This window comes from Myodes glareolus, chromosome 3 (assembly GCF_982192425.1).
Source record: "Myodes glareolus chromosome 3, mMyoGla1.1, whole genome shotgun sequence".
Classification (NCBI taxonomy): Eukaryota; Metazoa; Chordata; class Mammalia; order Rodentia; family Cricetidae; genus Myodes; species Myodes glareolus.
The window spans coordinates 33641895-33669023 of NC_142028.1; positions in this window are offsets into that span (position 1 = coordinate 33641895).

The following is a 27129-nucleotide window of genomic DNA, read 5'->3' on the forward strand; positions in this document are numbered from 1 at the left end:
AGCTGGTTCTCAATAAACTGTGTTTAGCTACCTAGTGCTGAGAAGTAAAGAATTTGGTAGACGGCAGGCCCAGGTCCCACCTTGTATGCTGTACATATTAAACAGGCTGGAGTGGATCTCTGGGAAACACTGTGTGTGGGAGACTGTGTACCCCAGAGTCCACGTGCTGATGGTGTTTGGAGGTAGGGAGTTCTTCAGAAGGTAACTGGGATTAGACTGTGCTGTAGAGGAGGGGCTGCCGTGATGGCATCAGGGGCCGCACAGGGAGCCGGAGAGATGTATGCTATGTGCCTTGGACATTCCTTTGCCAAGCACCACGGCAGGCTCCTTTTGTTGAGAGGTGGCTGCAGTTGGTGGACCTCTTGTCTGTGCTTAGACCCCAAGTCTGGTGGGGCTCACACAGGTTGGGAAGAGCTCTCTATAGCATGGGCAGTAAAATCAAAGAGGAGGCCCTTCCTTCAGAGAGCTATTTACTCAGCTGCATGGTGTGTTACTCATGAATGCTGGCTAAGAGTGTTCAAAGCACATACCGAGAGTGGCAAAGAATCTGTTTCCATGGAGTTTTTGTCTCATGGCCATTACATTCATCACTGTGAACACAACGGGAAAGATGCTGGGGATGGTCACCACTGCAGATTAGATGAGAGGCCCTTTCTTTGAGGCCGTGATCACTGAGCCAAAGGCAGGAGGACTGTAGGAGTTAGAGCATCACAGAGAAAGGCCTTGAAGAGGCAGGTGAAGGTCTCTGTGGGGTTGAGCATTAGTGATCAGGAGTCGTAATGATGGTCTACTGATAGTCAGAACTGAAGCTGTAAGAACCCTCAGAGGCATAAGAAAGAATCTGCCTTTGTCAAGCCCCCTCCCCCACAGAGAGTTGGGGTCATCCAGGGAGCAAGTGAGACAGCACTGCAGATGTTCAAGGCCTCGGACGGGGAGATCTGATTCTAAGTCACAATGCTTGTGTTCCAGGGTCCTGGCATCACTCACGGGCACCTTGGGCTCCCACCATACAGCTGCACTTAGGCTGTGCCCTCTCATAGCTGAGGTCACATTTTATTGGGGCCATGAATGAGATCCTGGCGTCCCTGCTAAGCCTGTGATCAGAAGCCTACTGTGCCTAGGAGGGTTAGAGGAGAAGCCGTGTTATCTAAGTTTCCCCGGAGCAGGGGAATTCTTGACCTTTGGCCTTGGTGTTCTAAACGCTGCTTGACCCATCCGATGACCCTCAGGAGGGCATCGTTAACCCCGACTCCATAGACTCTACCTTTATCTTCCCACCACGTGTTTCCAGGGTACTTGAAACTCAAGTTGCTTTAAACTCAGTGTCAAACCTGTAGCTGTTCATAGCAAGGGGACACGCTTATCACTCTGAGTTCTGACATGTCACAGTGGTGAGCGCACTTAGACCCAAACATGTGGGCATTTCCCGTGAATGCCCCATGTGTTGCTTTGGATGCAGGAAGTTCCTGATTTAATAGAGGCACTTGTATTCTCTCTCTCTTCCCCTCACACGTTGTGGCCACATTATTATTGTCATAACTCTGTGGCTGAGCCATTGCTGTGGTCTCCCCTTGTGAGAAACCATCCATATCATCTTATGCTTAGCTGCCTGAAAATCAAAGCTCAAATCCATCATAATTGAATCAAAATAAAGCCCTTCAGATATTTTCTCTCTGTATACCTCTACTCCGATATTGTTTAACTTTCCTCATTCCCTGCCTCTGCCCACACTCAGCTTCAGCAATCAGGGAGGCCTAGCTATGGGCCACGGTGACTGTTTGCCCACTTCAGACCCTTACCTGTCTTCTCCTGACAGGGCCACATCACATCAGATCACCACTCAGGGCCCGGGGGCAGGGAAAGGTCTACTTGCCTTCCAAGGTTTCTGTATGTGGCATCCTCTGCTCTGCAATTAGCCTGAAGTAGACAGAAGGATGAAGGGAAGGCGGCTTCTTTCCCTACATAGAACAAGTAAGGAATGCTGTAGCTCATGGAGGAATCCACTGGTCATCATATCAAGACCACTGAGGACAGTTCTGGAGTGAAGCTGGTGGTGAGGACGGCAAAGCACACAAAAGAAGAAACCAGGCTTGAAGCACAAAGATGCTAAGAGTGCCTCACCTGAGGGTAACTTGGATTCCACCAGCACAGGTTTTCTGGCACTACCAGTATAGCAGTGCGGGCCATTTCTCCAATGCCTGAGCATAAGTAGATGTGGTGTGAGCACGTGGCCCATGCTGGTAGACAGGACAGATATGGTCATCGTTTGAGTCAATTATCAGCAGCAGCTCCTCTCATTCTTGAGTTACAGATAACAGAATATATGTTTACACCTATGGGATCTCTGCAGTGACATCTTTTGCCCAGAGAACTCATCAGATGTTTAAGCCTGACTGTATATCACCTCTCTAGGACTCTCATCTAGCCTCTTATGGCACATGCCTGCCACTCAAAGGGACTCCTTGGACCCCTTTGCAGCAATTTCTGTTGCCCAGTACTCCATAAACTGATTCCATTGCAATTATTTATGTGTATTTTCATTTGTTTATTTTTGACTTTTTTGAAATTGTAATTTAGTTGCAATGTTTCTTCCTTCCCTTTCCTAACTCCAAATCCTCCCATAAGCTCTCCTTCAAATTTGTAGCCTTTGTTTTCACACACACACACACACACACACACACACACACACACACACACACTTCTAATTATAAACTTCTGAGTCCATATAATGTTATTTGTGCATTTTCAGGGTTGACCGTTTGGCACTGGACAACCAATCGGTGTGCTCTGCTCTGGAAAGACCACCCCTCCTGCTTCCAGCTTTACTCAGTTACCTATAGTTCTTTGTGTAGGGTTGAGGCTTTGTGGGCTTTTTTTTTCCCTGTCCAATTTGGCCTGTCCAGTAGATTTTGATCTTAATGGGAGGGATTCCATGTGAGCAACAAATATTTATTAAAGACACAAATTAATCATTTAGAATACATAATTTTCACTGGAGATAGGACTCTCTGATTCTCGAAATGGTCACATAGTTAACTATGGGTGATACGTCCTGACAGAACGCTGGGTCAGGGCGGCACAGTGACCAGCAGAGAGCGGTTACTGTGCTGACAGATCTTCCTCTCCAGCTCACTGTGGCTCCCAGGGCCCACCCTCAAGGAACTGGTGTGGTGGAGTAGGCTTGTATTTGGCCCAGGGACCCTGTGGCAGGACAGCACAACAATGTCCCTAGGGTCACTAGGCCACTTGACTGTTTGGAAAGATTGACTGGCTGAGAATCTTTCTGCAATTCCGAAAGCCAAGGGTCATTGATATGGACCAAACCCCTGCATTTTCATTTTCCATTTGAAATGGAAATACCCTTTGTTCTTCAGCCTCCAGCAGGTTTTTTAGGATAGAAGGAGTCTCATTATCTTTGCTTCTCTTTATTTCTGAGCATAAGTGGAGGCATGTGGTGATGGGGGTGTGGGAGGGTATTGCTGGTTGTTGCTGAAGAATCAGGAAAGTAGTCCTCACTGTTAGCGTCGTTCTAGCTCTTTCTCACTGTTAGCGTCTTTCTAGCTCTTTTGTGCTCTCTCTGGTGCTTCCTTCTGTGTTCTGGGCAGTTCCTGGGATCTACTTGTTTCCTTTGACTCTGCCAGGCACCTGCCTTTTAGCCCTCCTTGTTTGCTGTAGATTTCTACCTGTGCAAACAAGGAGTAGGATTCACTTGACTGTTGAAGACTCCCCAGCATTTTATCAAAGATACATCGCCCACAAGACTTCACAAGTAAAGCCCTTGAAGTGTGTGTTACATGCTCTATGACAGCTCAGCCCCAGTACCACCCACCTTCTCACCGACCCCCTCTACCCAAGGCTTTCGGTGTAGTACACAGGGCCGGAAGTGCAGGGGCAGAGATTTTGCAGAGCTGTTGAAGCGAGATGCATTCTCTGTCTAATTGAACCATGAGTCCTTCCTTCTCTGGCACCCAGATGGCCAAGAGCCCACATGATTCTTAGCCTGCTTTTGCTTGGTCCTTTACCATGGCTTTGTCTGATTTTTTTAGTACAATAAAACTATACACAAATTTAATGACCAATTGAATTGATTTCTAAGGGCCTTGCTTTCTGAGAGCTTCCAAAAAGAAGAATTGAGGATCTTATTCATTACTGAAAATTTTGCACATACTCCAAGTACAGATGTTAGGTTACTCTGGTTATTGTGTGTGTGTGTGTGTGTGTGTGTGTGTGTGTGCACGTGAGTGTATAGACTATTTTACGAAGGAGATATTGTCATGTTTTAGAACACTTTTGTGTTTTGACTGAAGTTCTGAAATGTTTAATGAGTTGCCAGGTGTAGTGGCACACACCTTTAATCCCAGCACTAGGGAGACAGCGGCAGGCAGATTTCTGAGGTCAAGGCTAGCCTGGTCTACAAAGTGAGTTCTAGTACAGCCAGAGTGAAACCCTGTCTCAAAATAACACACACACACACACACACACACACACACACACACATTGAATGAGTTGATGTCTTAAGCTGTACCCTTTATTTTCAGGCAGATAAACTTCAAAGTGGTGAAACACTGTCCTTTGCTTGTTCATTCTTGTTTGGCAGTAGCGTTCACTGTCTAATGAGGGGCCTCTACTGGAGCCTTGACTCTGTATCTGGAGGTCTTACTAAAAATGGATCCAGGCAGTTCATAAATGTTCCCTTGAATGTTAACATATTACTGGACCTGTAAAGATTACTTAGCTTGGCAGAAAAACAAGTCTTAAAGACCAAACTAACAATGTCCTGCATTCCTGTGCATGCTTCTAACGTGTCCCTGTGTCCTTGGGTCTTCTGTGAAGAGCTGTGACATAATCAGGAACCTAGAAGATGACAGGAACCTGCTCTGAGCTTCCCACAGGTCTCGTGGAGGAGGAGAATGCAAGAAATGGGATAGAAGACCACAAGGATGGACCACTGAGAGTAGCCTATAGACTTGCTGTGTCTGTGCAAGATAGCTTCTGTACCTTGCCCAGGTCATAGCCAAGAGCCTAACTGATCGTATTTGATTGTAGAATACTCATTTCAAGCCATGTTGCTACTATCTCTGAATTTGGAAAGGAGAGTCTATTGAAGTTGAAGGAGCTGTCAAGGCAGGAAGAGGCAATCTCAGGAGGCTCAGACCTGGCATTCTTTACTCACAACAGGGACCATCAATGCTCTGAAACAGGTTGTTCTGAAATGGGCCTGGACTGGTATCAGGGGCAGAGGATGCTTGAACAAGTTGTTTAGACCCTTGGCTGCATGGGGGTTCCCTCATTTGTAAGATATAATTATTCTGAGGTTTGTCCCTGTGATGGCACTATGGGTGGGGGATTTTGTAGATCCAAAGTAAATAGAGTTTTATGAGAAGTCCTTGGGTCATGGGGATATGCCTTTAAGGGACTATGATATACCAGTCTTCCCCTGCCTCCTTTTTCTGGCCATGAGGTCAGCCATTCAGTTACCACAAGCTCCCTTAGTAATGTGCACCAACACTAGAGTCCAAAGTAATGAGGTTCCTCGCTGATGGCCTGAAACCCAAGACTATGACGAGCAAAATAAATCATTTAAAAATAAATTAACTACTCTCTGTAACATTTACCTAAATTTTGCTAGTCTTAATAAAAATTAATGAGTCAGAAATTGAGATAAAAACCTGATAATTCCAAGGAACAGCAGAGGGGGAATTGACTGACCCTACTCTCCATGTTTTTCTGATTCCAAAGCCTCAGAAATCCTCCTCAGCCCCCACTTCTCCTTCCCATCCCTCTCTACCAGACTTCCCCCAGTCCTCCAACCTCTCTATGGCTAATCCCTGTCAGCTAACTGCTGACTCTATTTTTGATACAAGGTGTCTTTATCGACACAGTAGATAGGCAGTGTTAACAATCATCCTGCAATATTTCCTCCTTTTGGTCTAAATAAAAAGGAAGGGTTTTAAGGCTAACATAGTAAAATAATATTCAATAAGAACAATTATCAATTAAGAAATATATACACGGTGTCCAATCCATCAGTATTTGGCAAAAATCAAAAAAAAATTTTTCCTTATCTATCTTATCTTGGTGAGTCCAAAGTTTTGTGCCAGATTTACTTTTTATCAAAACTATGGAAAACTGTAACTATAAGTATCCAGTCTTCAACTCCATCAGAGACCCAAGAAGGATATAATGTTAACTGATTAAACAGGAAGTGCAGAGCAAGTAAATTCCAAAACTAAGAAATGACAGAGACATTTGTCTCTCTGGACAGTCAATCTAAGTTTTCTCTGTAACTTTGGGGCATCCATCTTTGACCTACGACCAAGAATATATAACAGACTTTTTTGTGAAGCAGAAAATTTTTAAGGGCTATTCTACCTTGTCTTGGCAAAGTTTGGCAGTTGCCTTCTTTTGTCCAATTTGGACAGCATTCTGTCAGCAGTTGAGACAAGGACAGGTTCTTTGCCCAGTGTCTAACTTTGCAACAAATTTAAGCAAATTTTATATAGAGGTTCTTTGATATATACTATCCTTTTTTGAAGTAAATTGATACTTCCAGGGGCAGACATGTATCACTGTCATGAAAAGTCTTATGTTACTAGACTATTTAAAATGCTATATTCTGTAGTTCTCTGAAGTATTTTAAGACCATCTCCCTATTTAAAATGTCTCTGTTTGACCTTGAACACATATCTAACATGACTATAAGCTTGATTGTTATAGATGTCTAACTGCTAACCTGTTTTTCTTTATTATCCTAAATAACTTTCAAGAACTAGTACTTTACATACATTTTAAAATGATCCACATAGGTATAATACCTTAAACAAAAAATAAAAACATAATATATTGTAACAAAAATAATCTTAAGTTTTTATCAATGTACAAAAATATCTTAAACAAGAGTAGAAACATATATACAGTGTAACAAAAATAACCTTAAATTTGTATCAGCATACAAAAATCCATACCAACATAAAATATTTGAGACTAGTATTTGCTTTTTCAGTTCAAAAGTAGATTCAACAATTTACTATTTTATCCTATCATTTCTATATCTCCATCCTTTTCTTTTCAGAATGAGATCCCTGAATCTAATTTCCTTTGTGTCCTCCCTGATCATGACCAAAGACAACTTGTAACAAACCCCCTAAATGATGACAAACATCCATCAAACACCCAAAAACCACACACCTCACCTATTGGGAATGTAGTCATTGTGTTCTTAAACTTACTTTCTGTTGTCTAGTGGTGATGGCATCTTTAGGCAGCCTGAAAAAATTGAGATAAAGATCAAGTCCTGGGAGAACTAAGTGTTCTCTATTCTTGGTGTGTTAAGAAAGTACAAGACTTATTTCATGTTCTGACTGAAGCAGTCTACAAGGTTGGACCATGTTAGCTAACTGTTTTGAGGTTGGCTTGAGCAGTTTATAATTTAAAGCTGATCTTTGGGTAGTTTTTGTCAGCTTAGTGGTGTTACCACAATCCAGATGGATTCATCATTGTGTATCCTCAATATCCTTTTGGAGACTTCAAAGGTTGCTGTTAGGAATGGTCATGGTTCACTGTGAAAAACTTAAACATTTTAAATGTCATATGCAGTAGATTTTGCAGAGGTTATAGAACCATAATCTATTAAATACATTGGGGGTTACACAAGCTTAATTCCTAATTATCTCCTTCAGACTCAAGCCTGAAATCATGTACAGAAAGACAGATGAAGTCTATTTCTAGAATTAGTTATTACTCTATATGATTATTAATATCACAACAGAAACTTTAAATAAATAAATATATTAATCTTATAAATTTTGAGATAATATTTATATATTAGTAAAAATTTTAAAGAGTCAGATTAAAGCAAAGTATTATGAGATTAGTAGCAATAGAATAGTCCCTTAATTTTGATTTTCTTCTGTCCTATACCAGGTGACTCTTCTGGCATGAGACAAAGACTTTGAATTTTCCTCTAACAAGCATGCTTGGGTTGAGAGAAGGAGAGAACCATGCTCTAACTCCAAAGTCAGCTTTAAATTTTAATTGAGTTAGGACTACAAAAGATCATTTGCCTTACAATTCTGTAGAGAACAGTAGAAACAAACATTTGGGAAGATTCACAAAATTTTTTCCTGCTGGAAATGTGTTATGGCATTAAACCAACTTACTTTTTTCTTGTGAGATTTTCCCTGGATGATTTGTCTTTCTTTTTCAGATGTCTTATTTGTCCAGTGGTCTTCATATTCTTTGTCTGGATGCTTTTATTCTCTTGGAAAGAAACAAAAAAAAATGAAAAAACAAAACAAAACAACAACAATAAAAAAACCCCAAAAGCCCTGACCCAGTCCCAATTTTGGGGAGTTTCTTTTTTTGGAATGTCATGTCTGACCAAATGAAAGACATTTATCAGTTAATTTAGTTATTATAACTAAATTTATATAAGTTAATTTAGATTTAATGGCTATGTTGTTGATGAACTATCATCTTTCCTAGTCAAGAGGTCTCTTGTTTAAATATAATCTTTCTCAATTTTGATGGTGTCCAGAGCTTTTTTCTCCTTTGGAAACAAAAGCAAAACCTCTTCCCCAATGTAACATATATCCTGACTTCCATTCTGGGGTCAACATATCTTTTAATTACACAGGCTAATTTAATTCAGCAATTTTCCGTTATCAAATGTCTCTTCAGCTGTCATTCCTTTCTCATTTGTATTTAAAAAGTTAAAGTTAATGAAGCATTGTAAGTCTATCTCTGGAGTCTTTATAATTCCTTTCTGTTTATTAAGCATATCTTTTAAAGTGTGATTAGATCTTTCTGTAACTGCTTGTCCTGGTATACCTGTTATATATCTTATATTGTAATATGCAAAAAACTTTCATTTTGCTAGAGACATATATTGGGACATTGTCAGTATTAATTTTTATAGGTATCCTCATGATGGCCATATTTTTTTTTTTGCTGTGGAACAATGGTCTAGTACCCTGTAAAGATTTGTCATTTGTATTGCTTTAACAAAATGCTGATTGGCTAGTAGTCAGGCTGGAAATAAAGGTGTGGCAACCAGAATAGGAGAATTCTGGGAATTCTCTGTGTCGTCACCCAGACACAGAGGATGCAAGATGAGACTACCTCACTGATAAAAGGTACTGAGCCATGTGGCTAACACAGACAAGAATTATGGGTTAAGATGTAAGAGTTAGTTAATAAAAAAGTCTGAGCCAGTTTTGCTTTATGTAATTTTACTATGTTAAAGTTATAGCCTCTGAAAAAAGGAAAGGTGTGGAAAGTCCTTCTGTATATGTGTTGCTTTTATTAGTTAATGAATAAAGAAACTGCTTTGAGCCAAAAAAAAAGAAGAGAAAAAAAAGAAAACCTGAACTAATAGGCCAACCAGTTTATAATTAATGTAGGCCTCTGTGTGTTTCTTTGGGACTAAATGGCTGTGGGAATGGGTAGGTCAGAAACCTCTGTCAACAACTTCTAATAAATGTGTAATTACTGAATCAGCATTTTATGAACTCAAAACAGATGCCCACTGAAATCCTGAATACTAATGGACTGGACATTGTGAATGCATTTCTTATCTGATAATTGTTCTTATTGTATTTATATTTGTTATATTAGCATTAAAATCCTGTCTTTTTATTTAAACAAAAAGGGGGAAATGTTGTAGGAGAATCATTCTCTGTGCCAGTTGCTGTGCTAATAAAGCCACCTTGAGTCAAGGATGGAGTTTGCAGTTGGCTGACTGGGTTTAGCCATAGATGTGTTGGAGGATTGAGAAAGTTAGATAGAGGGGGACAGGAAGAGAAAAGGCAGGGCTGAGGAGATTTTGTATCAGAAAACATGGAGAGTAGGGTCAGTCAATCACCCCTCCATTGTTCCTTGGAATTATCAAGTTTTTAATCTCAATTTCTGATTCCTGAGTTTTTATTAACACTAGTACAATCTAGGTAAATGTTACAACTCTCGGTATTTTGTTTTAGTTACATAAGCCTGTTCAATACACATTAAATGAGATATGTTTGTTCATGTCTCAGTCTGGTATCTGGGTAAATGAAAAGTTGAACGAGGAAGAAGAGAAGGATGAAGAGAAAGAAGAGGAGGAAGAAGGAGGAGAGAGGCAACAGTGTTGGCAGGAGTTGGCTATGGGAAGACATAGGCTTCTCTTTTCTCTTTTACCTACTCCCATTTCAGGTGCCATGAGAATTTCTAAAAATAAAATGCAATAATAAGATTTCCAGAGAGTCTCAGGGCTCTATTTGTTTCTTTATGACCCTACTTTTTAGGACTCTTCAGACCTGGTGTCTAAACACTACTTCTTTCTTACCTTGTTCCTCTACAGCCCCACTTTGAACACCGGTAGAATTGTGCACTGGCCCCTCAGCCCACTGCTCAGACTGGTCCTTGAGTCTGTGCTTAGCCCTACTTGGATCCAGAGTCTACTGCTTTGCCCCAAATACAGTCCAGCCGAATGTCATCTCACCAGCACAGGCCCTTGAGGGTCAAGACGTCCTAAGTGTCCTGTGGTTCTGATGATCTAGGGACAGCAAAACGAGGCCTTCCTTTGACCAAGGGCACAGGACTCGTTCTTACTTGTTCTTGGCTTGGGGGTCGTCTCACTGAGCCATCACATTAACCTAAAAACCAGATGGAGAGCTTCATAGATTTCAAGAAAAACTCTAAAAATTAATGATGCTCAAACACCAAGGGCTTGGGCTCCTGTGGTAAGAATGACTTTCCATCCCATATCCGTAGTCCTGGCACTTACACAGCTCAAGTCAAGGTGACTGGATTCCACACATAACCACAACACTCATTCATCATGTATGTTTATAGTAACTGACATACTTCAAGGCCACTGATAAAAAGCAGCTCGCTGATGGCTAAGGGTCTCACTGGCCATGCAATGGGAAAGGCTTTTGGCCAAGCCTCCAGATCTGGCTAATATGTGACTTATCTCAGGAACGACTGGCTTTAAAAAATATACAAAGTGACCCACGATGGACCCTGTTTTCTGGTCCCTGTGCATTCTCTGCCTCATTAAAAATGTTGCTTGTTTAAAATTGCCCAGGGACAATTAAGTAGGACTGAAGTTGATTTATGGGAGACAAACAGAGCCATGAATGCATAGAAACATTGTTATATCGGGGAGGTAATTCACGATAAGGCTACGCTGATGGGGGTGAGCCCGACTCAAGGTCAGCCACAGGAAGTGGACCATAGAGGTACACAGCATTCAGGTGAGCATTACATTTTTTTTAAATCCTAGCCCCACATTTTAAGTGCAGTGATTCAATACTTGGAAAAAAAATGAGAAACAGCCCACACACTCATACATGTCCATACACATTTGGATGGAAATCACAGGGAATGGTTGTATACTCAAGCAAGACAGAGTAATGTTGACTTTCCCAACCAGCTGCAGAGTTGTTTCTTTGGAAGGCATAGAAACCACTCAGGGGGTTCTGGGACTTCATTTTAGGGGGTTCTTTGGGGGCTTGGTTGACAAGGTAAGTGAGCTTTCATTGGTAAAGCTCAGAGCAGGGAAGGAAGCAGAATGAGACTGTGGGTTACATCTGTAGGGAAACCATACTGGAAGGAGGATGATATCCTAGACATTTGGGTGCTTCATTTTCCCTGGCTGAGTCTGTGGCTGGTGTGGAGCAGTGTTGGTACTGGGCACCCTAACACAGCACCGTGTGCCAGTGACTCCTGCTAAGGCAGAAGCTGAACCTGGTGTATCGCTTCAGGATTACCAGCTGTCTTCTGTGCGGCCCCTCTGTGGATACCGGGCATCTGCTTCCAGCCACTCTGAAGTGTTGGCTCTCAACTGCCTCAGAGGGCATTGCTCTCTACCTGAGAGTGGGTGGGTCCCAGGGCATCTAGCTGGGCAGGCTCCCCCTGGACTGACGCCTTTAGAAAGTTATTCACACACCTATTTGGCTACATCCTTTCTCTTTCACTTTCTTCTGAGCATCCATGTGTTGCTTGATGACAGGATCCTTATGAGAAAGGTGTTACGGTGAAAATATAGAGCCAAGGTACCAAAAAATCTAGACAGCACAAGTGAGTCCCTGAACGGGGCCTTTGATGAGGTCAAGACATACATTCAAAGCACAATGGGCAGGTTACTGCTACATAAGATAAACCTTGCTTACACTAACTTTAATAAATAGAAATCTACTCTAAAATATTAAAAACACAGTAGGCACAGAAACATCAACACAGTTGCCTGTTGAGCGTTACACACCGCCAAGAGTTGTGTGTGCTGTATGTTATAGGAGAGGAAGGATTGTTTTTTCTCACCTGCTGCAGCGCAAGCATGTGACCAATGCATGGCATTCAGTCTTTATAAAGGCTACAATGCCGCTCTCCAGCAGGGGCTTTTCAGCTCCACTGTAATCTTGTGGGACTACCTTCTAAGTCTGGCCCTTCCTTGACCGTCTAGCCATTGTCTGAAACACGCAACCCCTAACACCTGTGACCCGGTAGCTTACCCCAGAACCACTTACAGAGTTTGGCATGGGAAGTCTGGGTTCCCAACTCCACTCCCTCTGCCTTAGTTCTCTGGGCTTTACATTCTTAATAATTACTTACAGGCAAAGAGGAAAAGTCAACTTGTAGCCTTGCCTAGATGGCCTTATTTAAAGTTTCCTCGCGTGGCTCTTTTTTGGAAGGTGATGCTAAGGAAATCAAGCAATCATCAGAAAATGGCTTGGTCCCAGCTTCCACTGTGGTCTCACCTACCTCTTCTTTTTGCCAAGGAAGACCTCCCACCCACTTCTCAAACCCGCATGAATGTCTCCCTGGGTTTTGAATGTCACTCTCTTCAATTGAAATGACCTTCCTGAAGGCCCTGATTAATTAAAACATCAGCTCTAGCATTAAGCCTTCCCCATTTCCTTCCATCAGCAACCACCTCTCAATCCAAGTCTCCTGTCTGCTCAGAACCCCAGAGCTATCCACAAACCACCACCAAAAGACTTCTTTGTTCTAGTCACCAAAGTGACTGGGGTACTGTGAGTGCTTGGAAATCCTTAAAATGCTTGCATGCAGATTTAAGTTGATTCAACCTCTCTTGTCCTCAGTTTGTCTGGGTTGTAAATTTATTGACCGAAAATAATAAAATATGTGACTATTTTGTACCCCCAACAACAAGTAAACCCACAGTCCTAAGAAGTGCCAAATGGTTGCTTTATTTAAAGACGGTATTCCTGAACTCAGGAAGGCATTTGTATACTTGGGATTTTAATGTTTCTGTCATATTTATCGCTGACTTGAGCCCGAGAGTCATTTAAAAATTACAACTTCTTGTTGGGGTTGGAAACGAAGCTGACTGTGTATTAGCTACTTTTCTCACCGTTTGACAAAATACCTTCCTAAAGAAGGGAGGGTTTACTTTGGCTCAGTCTGAAGTACAGTACATCATGGGGGAAGTCATGGCTTAGAAACACAAGGCGCTGGTAACATTGACTTTGTAGTGAGAAACCAGAGAAGATTGAATGCTGGTGCCCAACTCATTTTCTCCTCTGCATTCAACCTAGAGCCCCGGATCACAGGTTGGAAATGCCCACACAGAGAGTGGGACTTCTCCCTGCTGAAACTGTAAACGACCTCAGACACATGCAGAGGTGTGTTTCCACGGAGACTCAAAGTCCAGCCATGCTGACAATGAAGACGAATCAGCTTGGCTCTTTGCTCTGAACTCAGCAAGGCCCACCACGCTCTCTTTGTCCACAGCATCCCGAGCTTCCTTAGCCAGGCCTAGAGAACGTTAGTTTCTTTGAGCATCATTGAGAAAACTGTATCTCTGAGCATGTGACCAGGGGGCTTGCCCCTGTAGTCTGACAACATCACTTATCTTACAGACGTTGGAGGTTTATATGGGGAGGGACACCCCCACCATGAGCTGGCATGTGAGGTAACGGGATCATTCCATACAGTTGACTTGATTCAGGGAGGATTGGCCTCGAGGGGCTTCCAGCAGCAGCAAAGTCATCAGGGCTGAACTGCTGTGCTCTGATTGTCACCACAGGGTCTTTCTGAGCAGAATCTACTGGAGGATCATGTGTGAGTAAGGTTGCAATGTGGGTAGAAAGGTATTTATGCGCTTAAGATTTACAGGGTAAGAAAGCCACATTGTCATCTGAAAGAAGACAAACGGCAAGTTGCTGGGGCAGCAGGCCTCGAGGGGCTAATTCAGGAAGCTCACCAGTGACTCAACATGTCAAAGGTCAGCTCTGTGCTATGAAATAAAAATACAAGTTCTTTTAGCATAAACAATAAGGGAACATTCTCGACTGTCCCAAGACATCAGTCACATCAGCCACATTCGGTGTCCTCCAAGATGTCTCCATGACTTTCTGCCTGGAGGTCACAGCAGAGCAACAGAGGAGCTGATTAGAGACTGTTGTTGCTTGGTTGTGTCCAGGTGTGCACCTTGCTTAGAGCTAGGGTGGAGGACTGCCACTGAGATCCTCAGTGACACTAGGCTGTGATGGCTGCATGTTGCTTCATGCACATGACCTAACGGTGACCCTGAAACTTACGCATCTCCATTCCCTTTTGGTCTTGTGCAGGTTGTTGCAAGAGAATGACTGCAAGGCAGCTCTCTGGCTTACACTCCTGGTATGGTTTGAGCTGGCAGAGGGGCCAGTGAGGACCCTGGGTCCCTGTCTTCTTGCTACGGACTACACAGTGAGCTGCTACAGTTCCTCTTGGTGGGTGGTGCAAATCGAATAGAAGACATATGTACAGCAGACCGGGAAGTGTTTGCCTCACCAGCATATGACACATGGCAGATGTATTTCAGTAACCTTATTCTGCTCCGTGCAGGGGGAGGCCAAGAAGGCCGTGTGTTCAGGAATGTGTGGTCCTATCTGCCTGATTCATCTCTGTCTCTTGGCTTAAAGTCTAATAAGAGGAAATTCAACCAGTATATAAGTTGGATTGTTTTTCATACATTTTCCCTTTAAGTTAAAGATCTTGTTTTAAAATGTGTCCTTAGTGTATGAAATATTGAGTTTCATGACATTTCCATACATATATCATTGTCTTGCGTTTATTCACAGCCCCCACTTCCCTCTCCTGTCACTCTTCGCCACGTCTCCACGATCCTGAATACCTTCCCTCTACTTTCAGGTCCTGCGTCTGTGTGTTTGTTTGTCTGGGCAGTGTGTGTGTGTGTGTGTGTGTGTGTGTGTGTGTCTATGTGTGTTTGTTTATGTGTGTCTGTATCTTGACGCATGTAGTTAAATCTAGACTCTGCAAGAGAGAAAGTAAAAATACCCCATTCCCCTATTCACTTCATCCTCTCTCCTGCTTTGAAAACTTCCTCCACCATAGCCCCTTCTAGCTTCATGCCCTATGAATGTAAGTGGATATATTTAAGCCTATATTCTGTACAGCAGAGGAAGCATACCATAGTTACCTTCCTGAGTCTGGATTTGGCTTACCATGATGCTCTGTAATTCTCTCTATGCTCCTGCATGTTGTGTGACTCTTTTTGTAGCTGAAAAAATTTGCATTGTGTATACAAGCCACACTTTCTGTATGCATCCATAAGTCGGTGGGCATCTAGCAACTCCTATATATTGGCTCCTGTGAAGAGTGCAGCAACAAAAATTGAAGTGCACGTATCCCCTGAGGCCTTCTGGCTACACACCCATGGGCTGGAGAGCTGAGATGTAAGGTAGTTCTATTTTTCATTTTGTGAGGACCCCCCATCATCAGTTCACATTCTCATGCTGTGAATTAGGCTCCTGGTTCTCCACATCCTCTCCAGCATTTGTTCTTCTGTTTGTCCTGATTGTGACTAATCTGACTTTGGAGAGATGGAATAGCAAAGCAGTTTTAAATTGCATTTCCATGATGGCTAAGGATGTCAGACCCCTTTCAAGTATTTATGGGCCATTTGCCTTTCTTCCTTTGAGAACTGTCTATTCCTTTTATTGCCCCATTTTTGATTGCTTGAGATTTTGGTATTAATATGTAGCATGAGGGCCCACTTCGGGGGGGGGGGGGTTCTGTCCTGCCCAGTTCCCACAGCCAGTAAATCCCAAAGAAAATCACACACAGATCTATATAAGTTATAAACTGATTGGCTCATTAGCTCAGGCTTCGTATTAGATCTTATAACTTATATAAACCCATTATTCTTATCTATGTTAGCCACATGGCTCAGTACCTTTTTCAGTGGAGCAGATCACATCCTGCTTCTTCTGTGGTCTGGGCAGGACTGCAAAAAGATCTTCCTTCTTCCCACCCTGTTTTCCCTGCCCCACCTCTACTTCCCATCTGGTTGTCCCACCTATACTTCCTGCCTAGCGACTCACCAATCAGTGTTTACTTAAAACATAATTGACAGAATACAGAATTGTCCCACATTAATATTTGTATATATGTATATATGTGAGATATTAATGTATCTTTGTCACTCTTGTGATTATCTCCTTCACTGTGCAGGGCTTTTAAATTCGATGTGAGCTCATTTACCAGTTTGGGAAATTGTTTCCCCTAACCTTCTGGAGTCCTTCTTGGAAAGTCTTTGATTGCGCCTATGTCTTGAAGTGATTTCTTTGTGTTTCCCTGTAGCCACTTGCAAGTTTCTTACATCAATGCCTTAGGTTGGTTCTTGAGCAGGGGGGAGGGATATGGAACTGGTTTATCATTCTGAATGTGGAAAAAGCTCTCTAACTACCATTTGACCAAGAGGCCATCTTTTCTCCAATGTGTATCTTTGAGACATTTTGTTCAAAGTTAGGTGGCTTTGACTGTGCGTATTTATTTGTGAACAACACTCTTGCCATTCATTGGTCTGGCTGGCTGGACTTGGGCAAGTCCAACAATGATTTTGTTACTGTGTCTTTGCAGTATAATTTGGGATCTCTCTGATTAGCATTGTTTGGCTGTTTGAAGCCTTTTGTGCTTCTTTATGCATTTCAGGATTTGTTTTCTTCAGCGTTCTGGTGAAGAACATTGAGATTTTGGTGAGGACTGCGTTTATCCTGTAGATTACTTTAATAATACAGATATTTTCTATTAATTCTACCAATATGAATATAGGATGCATTTTCATCTTAGAATTATTTTCTTCAATTATTTTTTCAGGAGTTTAAAGTTTTTCTTGTAGAGATGAACCTTAGTTGAGTTTACACATAGATATTGTTGAAAACTATCTAAATGGTTGCTGTTTTTTCCCCTTGGTGAAACAAGAACAATTGACACTTCCTAAAATGAAATGAATGAAAAAATACGAAGAATCAATGATTTCTTGTTCTTTAAGTTTATCATAGGTCTCTAGGAAAGCCACATACTCACCTGTAGCCTGCTGCTTTTCTAGAGGGTTGGTCAGATTTTAGTTTCCTGGTGAAGTGTTTAGGGTCTCTTAGGTAAAATGTCATGGCATTTATAAATATGACTGATTTGACTTATGTTTGCATCTTTTTATCTTTCTCTTGTTATCACTTTAGCTAAATTTGGAACAAAAGTATAGAGGAGACATTCTTTATTATATATGATCTTCTTAATGTGCTGCTGAATATAGTTTATACATATTTTATTGAGAATGTTTGCATCTATGTTTATTAGAGAAATTATACATTTCTGCTCTCTGTATCTGGCATTGGAACAAGGGCAATACCAGCTTCACAGAATGAGTTTGGTAGTATTCATTCCTTTTCTATTTGATGGGACCATTTAAGGAGCATTGGTGTAAACCCATCCTTGAATGTTTTGCTGAAACTAGTGAATGTGTCCAGTCCTGGCTTTCCTTTGTTGGGAGACATTTTGTTACTATTCAGTCTCATTGTGTGGTGCTGAACTTCTTGGGATGCTTATATGCACTGTTCATGCCTGTCTAGGAATTTACCCATTTCTTTTGGAGATTGCTATTATTTTTTTTTGTAATACAAATTTACAAACTATTCCCTAAGGAGCCTCTGAATGTCACTGCAATCTGTTTCAGTGCTTTTGTTTTCATCTTTAATTTTATTAGCTGGAATCTCCTTTTCTCTTATTTGGTTTGGCTAGGAGTCTCCCAATTTTGTTTATTTTCTTTAAAGAAACAATCCCATTTTCCTGGTTCTTTTTATTCTTTCATTTTTCAGTTTCATTACTGTCCATTTTATCTCTATTTTTTCTGTATAGTGCTTTTGGGTTTACTTATTCTTTTTCTAATACCTTGAAGTACACGATTATTTATGAGAGACCCTTCTAATTTCTTATAGCCATTCATAGCTGTGACCTCTTAGAGCTGCCTTAATGTACCCCAAAATTCTGATAAATTGTGCTCTTGATTTCATTTGAACCTAGAAATTTATTTTCTATTTTGTTTTATTTTGCTTTTAAATACAGTCTCGTGTAACCTAAGTTACTCTCAAAGTCACTATGCAGTTTATGCTAATAGAATTCTTCCTAATCTTGATGACTCTACTTCCCATGTGGTGCTGGGATTACAGCTCTGCCCTCTAATGCCCTGCATGATTCTACACACTTCACAGTTTACTTCCCGATTCTCTAGTGACCACTGGTCGCTCGGGAGTATTTCTCAGTCTCTAGTACTTTTTGCAGTTTTGTGTTTTCTCATGCTAATTCTAGTGTTTTCTTTCTTACTATAATTTAATGAGATACAAGAATTTATTTTGATTTTTTTTTGGTATAGTCAGGTCTTTCTTGTGACTGAGAGTTTGATTTTAGAGAAATGTCTGTAGGCTACAGAAAGATTGTATACTCTGCAGCAGCTGGATGTGATATTGAGAAAATATCTAGTAAGTCCACTTGCGCAATGGTATAGCATGTTCTAAAGTATTCTCATTTCTAGCCTGATCGACTTATTTAAGCATGAGAGTGGGTTATTGAAACCACCAGCTATAATTTTATCAGAGCCTGTTTAACCTTTTATGTTCATTAATGTTTTCTTTTGGGGAACTGGGAGCCCCATGCTTAGTGCAATTGTAATTGTCACATCTTCTTGATACATAATTCCCCTTTAGAAATGGAAGGTCCCACTTTATCTCCTCTGATTAGTTCTGATTTGAAGTCTACTTTGCCATACTTCAGATGGCTATGCCATCCTGAACTTGTTTGTCTGATCATTTGTGTTCTGTCCTGACTCCGTCTCTGATTGTTGTCATAATTGTGGTGTATTGGGGACAAGCAATATGTGCATCTTGTTTTTAAGATCTGTTCATTCTAATTCTCATCTCTATAATCGGGACTTAGGGACATTTGTACTTATGGTTCTTATTGAGGTTGATTTTCCAATTTGTAATTTTGTTGGTTGATTTTCTGATTTGTTTGATTATTGTTTGTTCTTTCCTTCCTCTATATTGGTGTTAGGGCTTTGGTGCTTTCTGTGCTGAGCCTGTGAATTCTATTATAGCTCTCCCCTTTTCATCTATCCATGGAATTTATTCTTTCTTGTGGTTTAGTAAGTGAGATTGTCTTTCTTTTTTCCCTTTGTTTGGTAACACTGCCCTTTGAGTCATCCAAAGTCCAAGGGGGAAGAAAGGCCATTGTCAGTATTCAGAATAGAGAATACTGGGTACCCAAGTGTTAAAAAGATGGGAATCATATCTCAGTGGCTTTAGAGTAGCCCTTTGTAAGGTGAAGGAGTGTCTATGAGGACCCAGGCACAATGATCATCCTTTGAAAGCAAGAGCGTTGACTTGTTGGACAAAAGCTGGGACCCAGGGAAAACTGCTGGAGATGCTGCATGGCTATGGGGGAGATGGCGATGGGGAAGCACATGGCCTCCCCCACCCTTTTAAGATATCTTATCTTAAAACATTATATAATATGTTATTATATATACAGTTTCCTGCCTGCATGTATGCCTACAGTTCAGAAGAGGGCACTGGATCTCATTATAGATGGTTGTGAGCCCTTACGTGGTTGCTTGGAATTCAACTTAGGACCTCTGGAAGAGCAGTCAGTGCTCTTATCCTCTGAGCCATCTCTCCAGCCCTGGTTCCCCACTTCTTATATCCTCCTCATCAGCATCTTTCTAGGGTCAGTTCCATTAGAAATCAGCTGGAAAACATTGTTTTTTTTTTTCTTTTAAGCTTTGTTTTTTTCTGAATCAGTGTAACTATCTCAGCTTCCTTATAGTGGCTGCTTGCATGACATGTACTTTCCGTCTTTTTAATGTTAGACAATGTGTATCTTTGAATCTAGAGTATGAAACCAGGGGTGGTGGCACACAGCTGTAAGCCCAGCACCCAGGAGGCCAAACCAGAGGATCATTAGTTCAAGACCTGCCTGGGCTACATTGTAAGATCCATTTCTGCCTGAGCTGTGTTATAAGAACTAAGAAAAACAAGATGAAGTGTGCTATCTGTAGGAAAAGCAAAGCTGGACTCTCTGCTTTCTGACTACATTGTTTAATCCATTCATATTTAACTTTATTACATATAGAGTGGGTTTATGTCAACCATTTAAATTTTGTTTCACCTAGATCTTGTGTCTATTTTGCTCCTGGCTTAGTATACAAAGGGACACATTATAAATTTTAGGTTTGTGCTTGGGGATACAAGATGTAATGATACAACATCTCACTCTCCTTCAAGATCTTCACCATGAGCCACTCAGTACCTCTTCTATACCTTGGAGGCTCTGGTGATCTTCTCTGAGAAGGACAACAGAAAGGAAAGCCATAGGGCAGTGCCCACCCTTGGCAGAGGAGGAGACATGTCACCAGGGAAATGCTGAGGAGCTGGCCAGCCATTGCTCTCTCTAACCTGCAGCCATTCAGAGATCTCTGCTCGAGTGGCCTCAGGAGCATTGAGTGGTTGCTACATGAACGCCAAGGGACTTGTCCTTGGATCTGCCCACCACTGTCCACAAGGACCAGAAAGGCAGCTCTCACTCTAGGAGGGAGGACTGACATCAGCCCAAAGCCGTTGCCCCCAGCTCGCAACAGCAAGGCACCACCCAAGGCCTTCCACCGTGGGCTACTGTCCTCTTCCTGAAAAACCACAGGCCTGTTGTCGATGACAACAGAGGTGATCTGGCTGAGCAGAAAAAAAGACTCACAATATTACAAAGTGGATGTGTGGGGCATGTGGTGCTAAACATTATTAAGACCTCCAGATAAACCAAGGGATGTCTGTGGACAGGGCAAAGGGGATAGTCTTAGAACACAGACTTTAGTGTGTGTGTGTGTGTGTGTGTGTGTGTGTGTGTGTGTGTGTGAGAGAGAGAGAGAGAGAGAGAGAGAGAGAGAATCTAGCAGCAGCATAGCTGGTGTTCTTTTTTAATCTTTTATGTAAATATGTATAACATATATATGTACACATACATACATATGTATTTAATTATAGAAAGCAAAAAAATAGCATTAAAAAAGGATTAGAGGAAAGGGGGTTGGAGGTAGAAGGTGGAAGACATAATGAAGTGGATGTTTGAATTCCTTGGGAGGAAGCAACGACCCCTCCAGTTTTATGAAGCTGCGGTTAATGAGCGATGGATGGAGACCTGAACCTCATCTATGTTTTATTATTTACTTAGTGCAATAAAAAATTGGAGAAAAATAATGTAAAATGTCAGGGGGAGTTCAAGACCTAAAATGGACCATCTGAAACATGATCTCACAAAAGGACACTGTGAACCCGATCCAGGGACTTTAATTCCACACGAGGGAGTACGAAACCTCCTGCCCTGTAAAATATACACTGCAGTTGGTTATTTGCCCTGAGGGGAGGAAGCAGGAGGCTCATCTCTGCTTTCTGAATATTTGCTGAACTCTGCAGGGGATGTGGTGACTTTGCCACCCTGTAAATGCCCCATTCTCTGCATCTGTCCAAGCTCCTTACCTGTGGCCTGACCCTTGTCTTGGCCTCCACACCTTCTCTGCCTATAATTGCCTGTCTGAGCTCAGATGCCCAGACCACCCCCGCCCCCTATCTTCAAATCACTTTGCACACTACCTACTACCATGGGCCTTGTCTCTATGGTAAAGGACAACCTGGTTCTTGTATTGATTCCCAGACTTCCTGGACCTACAGGTCACATCATAGAATCTTATTGGCTGCATTTATATTGTGTCTTCTTGGTTGACCTGGGCTGCATTCCTTGGAATTGTTATCTCTGAATGGTTTCCAAGGCAACCTGGGCCACACTTTTCACCAGGACCACACTTCCCATCAGATTTCTTTCCCAGAGGGCAGGGGCAGGGTGTCACTCTTTTCTTTCTGACTAGAGTTCAAAGCAGTTCTGATCTGTGTGAGCATTGCACAACCCCAGTGACTATGTATGCTTACTTCCTATTCCGGGCACTCTTCCCCCATTCCATCATCTGACCTGAACTGTCATGGAGGTCACAAGGGGCAATGGCCTGCAGCACCCTACCCATGGGGTTCTTTCTCTGCCACCTGCTGCTTAGACCTTGCTTTCTAGCCTCCTCCCTCTCCATCTCTGCTCGTGAGGTGCTGGGCTTCCAGGACAACCCACATCACTGAGTGAGGAGAGCAGAACCTGGAGGGAGATCTCCTGGACAGATCTCGGAAGCGGTAGGGTTATATTTGCATCCAACAAATGCCCCCACTTTCTGCCTAGTCACAGGTGTGACTGGAAGAACAGTATGGCAGTCTGTCTCAGGTGAGGCATCTCTATGTATTTCTAGTCAAGGTAGCTGTCACTTACAAACCATGTGGTCAGGGCTGTCATTGGCAACAGTCATCCCTGACACTGCGTGGCGGCTTGGTGTCTCCTGATATCACAAATTATGTTGCTTACTGTCTTGGTGTTAAAAATCAGAAGTCAGGATCTGGAAGACCACACTCCCCCACAGCCCACAGACCTGTGTTGACTTCTGCCCCGTTGGTCCATGTGTCTCTGCCACAACATCTTCTTTTTAGCAGACTCCTGGGAAGCTCAACCCAGAACACGTGCACTTTGGGAGAAGATGGCTCCCTGAGCCCGTGAGAGCAGCAGCGCTCCTTTCCAAGGCCTGCTTTGGCCTTTCTGAACTTCCATGCCTGTTTCCATTAGTTCTTGGGTCTGGCTCTTCAGGAGACCATTCCGTTCTGTCATCCGCAGGCTTTGACTGGCAGGCACCTGAGTCTGACCAGCTCTGACAGGACCCTAGAACATTAACAGCCATCATCTAGCCAAGAACAGAGACTACAAATGCCTTCCCCAAGTGTGGGCTGGGCTCACTGAAGAGCAAAAGAGATGGCCGATTGATGGGGAAGCTCAGCCAATCACATTTGGCTAGGGTGTAGCCACCTAGGGCCAAGGAAGAAAGACCTGGGAATCCAGGTGCCTGGCCCTTGTTTTTTCTCTCTGGGCTATGCGTGTTGCTCACTGGACCCCGGTCGTGTGAGTTTTTCTGTTTTCCAATTATTAAATTATATTCCTTGTTTTTGAGCTGGTCTGGTTAATTCTAACTACCGGTCAACCATGCCCATCAGCTGATACTGAGAACGGACCCTTCTACCTGAGGTGCTAAAGTCAAGGTTTTTCTGGGGTATGTTTGGTAACTTACGTGAAGGGCTGGACAAATTACACAGCCTGAACAAATTCACGAACCCTGAGCATCCTCTTATGCTCAGACACCCCTTAGCGCTGGGGGTTCTAGAATTGTCCATGGTGTACCTCAGCACCATGGGCTCCAGGTACTCCAGATCGCCAGTTCTGGTCCAGTGGGGACTGTGTTCTTTCCTGGCTCCATGTCTGCACTCTTCTTCCTCCCAGATGGACCTGTTCAAAGAGTCCCCTCTTGTAGAGGGGGCAGAACTCTAAATGTGATGGTCTTTCTTCCAGGCCTTCACTTCAGAGGTGAGAAACTTGGCAGATGCACTGAGCCTCCCTGGTGGATGCTGAGATAGTGAAAAGGGACATTATCTGATCCTTAAAAGCGTGTGCTCCTTTTTGAAGTCAGCGATTCCAAACATGAAAGGAAGTGTCAGCTGACCTTGAGGAAGTGAGCTTTCCTGCCTATGACTTGTGGGGAATGAAAAGACCCTGAGCTGCAGAGAATAACAACCCTGAAAAAATGCCCAGCAAAGAAAAGAAACTTGGACCCCATCCTATAGTTGCAAGGACATTGAATTCCACCAGCGACCCCTGAGCTTTGAAGGCGATGGAGCGCTAGATGGGAAAGCATGCTGTCTACACCTTGGCTTTAGCCTCCTGAGAGGCTTCAGGACTCCCCTTGCCAAGAGTTCTCGCCTATGAGAAGCTGGGACAATGAAGATGCTTTACCCTGCGGACTTCATGGTAATTTGCAAGGCAGCAATAGAAAACTAGAATAACTCTTTGACCTGTCCCACGCCCCCTCCACTCCCCACCTCCCCCACCACTTGGCCAGGCTGTTAGCACAGCCTTTAGGGTTTCCTTTAGCTCTGGGCCTCACCATGACTTTTCTATTTTAAAAGATGTGAGCCGGTTTGAAACAATGTCTCACTCTAACTCAGGATGATCTTGAACTCTTGATCCTTCTGCTCAAGATGTTTGAGTGATGAGTTAACAGGTCTCACTACACATAATCATACATAGCCTAATTAATATGTTTAATGGTTAGATAATATGTATAAATATTTATGGTGTCCAGTACAAAAGTTCAGTAAGTGTCTACAATGTGTAACTTTGAAATCAGGATAATTAGCATTCCCATCTCATAAGACATTTATTCCTATGTGATGAGGAATTTGGAGTCAACTAGTATTTTGAAATATGAGTTGTTCTGCCTGTATTTATCCCACTAGGTTCTCTAGGGACACCAGGACTAACTTCTGTTTGCATACATTTTGGTACCTGCTTGTAGTAAGGAGGCTACTTGTTTGTTTCCCAGCTGCCCAGTCTCCCAAAATAACCACACAAACTGTATTAATTAAATTACTGCTTGGCCTATTAGCTCTAACTTCTTATTGGCTAACTTTTACATCTTAAGTTAACCTGTTTCCATTATTTTATATTTTACCATGAGGCCCAGCAAGGTTTCAGCGTGTCTGTCTCTTGTGGCTGCTCCATGGCTTCTCCTTGACTCTGCCTCCTTTCTCCCAGCATTCAGTTTAGTTTCCCCCACCTAGGTCTATTCTACTCTATCATGGGCTCAAGACAGTTTCTTTATTAACCAATGGTATTCACAACATACAGAGGGGAATCCCACATCACCTGCTGATTGATCTGGTCCTGGATTCCTTCCTTCCTCTGAGCACCATGCCTCCAGGATACCAATGAACCCTGGGCCTTGCCAACCACTTAACCTTTCAAGGGTTGCCCTTCTGACAACACACCTAAATGAGCCAGGAGGCAACAGCAGGTTTGGACCTTCTTGACTCACCTCTAGAATCTACCTCCAGGGGACTCCGCTCCTATGTCTCTGTGTCCTGTTGCTTCAAGTCATTTGTTGGAGCATAAAGGACTACGACCCCAGAATGATCTTCAGTCTTCCCTAGAGAGGACTAAGAAAAATGTCCCCAGATCTCCAAGCCCGAACCATGGTAACCTGAGGCCAGAGAGGAGTGAACATTTTTAGAATTATAGGCACTTCTGCTGTCCGTAGGGTTGAGAAATTGTTATCATTGCGTAGGCGGTTTGGTGATTTATTTGAAATTCTTGGAAGGATTGCAATAAGAGAAGTCTGACCGAAGTCTCAGGGCTGCTGACTAGCTTGTTTAAAAGTATGCGATCATTTTAACAAGCCACAGGAAAAATATGGGTGAAGATATTTTCTATAAAAATTGGAAATATTAAATAAAAAATGTCTGTGAAGATGCAAAGTGAATAGAATCTTACTTGATCTCTGTCCATCAAACAAAACAAAATCTTTTATTTTGATTCAATTACAGAATTCTGGGAAGTTGCAAAAATAGAGCACAGAATGCTATGTCCTTTCTTTTGGCTCCCTCTCCATAGTGACTTTTAATATATAGTATATATATATATATATTTATATATATAGTATATATTATATATATATAAATATATATATATATTCTTTGTAGTACAATATCAAAAATAAGAGATTGACAGCAACACACATTAGGGGTTAAATTTTGTATCCTCTAACCTCTACCTGTATCTGTTGAAGTTCCAGACTATCAGTACTTTACCAATGTCCTTTTGAAATAGGGTCATTGCAGTTGTCACTTGTCATGTCCTAAGTGAATGTGATCAGTGTCCTTATAAGACAATTATGGGGAGATTGTCACCATGAAAACATGGGTTGGGAGGGTTGAATTATGCATCTGCCTAGAATAAATGCCGGAGTCTACCAGAAATCCACCAGAATCTGGGAGGTGAGGAGGGTTCTGATGTACAGGCCTGGAGTTGCCCAGCTGCCAGCCAGGCTTGAGGCTCTGCAGTGGGGGTGTTCCCACTGATGGCTGGCCCAGTCAGAATAGTTACTGTTTTAAAGATGTCTTGTTCTAGTAGCATGTCTTTCCTGGTGTGTTGGCTGTCTTACATGGGGCATAAAGAGTGGGCTGTGGACATTTGGTCTGCACCTGTTGGCGGATGCAGGTTGCAGCCTTCTCCAATGCATTGTCAGACTTAAACAAGGAGCAAAGGAAGTCCTGTGTTCCACTGTACTGTCTTTCCTCCCAGGGTCCTGAAGAAGTTGTGCTAGACTTTGCACCTTCCAGAGCCTTCCCAAGCTTGATTTCTGTAAAATAAGAATGATACACTAACAGCATCCCAGCACTGAGCGGCCATGGCCAAAGGTCGTCTCTTCACTTAAGACTCAGTGTTGGTCTCTGAGCAATTGTTCCAACCCTTCCCTGTTGGTACCATGAACTACCAGCCCTTTCTGTCTATGAACTTGAGTCTGTTAGGATCCTGCAGAGGTGCAGGCATGCGATGTCTGTTCTCATGGCCCATGCACATTGGGACATGTTTCAGAACTCTTTCTTCATAGTACTCTACGGTTGCTACCACACTTGCTTATTTCCGTCAGTAGACTTGTGGGTCTTTCCACCTTTTGGCTTTGTGGCTAATGCTTCAATGAACACAAGCCTACAAATGTCTACTCGAGTCTCTGCTTTCAATTATTTTGGGTACGTATCCAGAGGTGGGATTTCTGGGTCATATGGTAATGCCGTATTTATTTTTGTCTGACTTTTGTGCTATAGCCAGCATTTTAATTCCTACTTTTATTAGTTGCAGTGCCGGGGATGGAACCCAGGGCCTTAC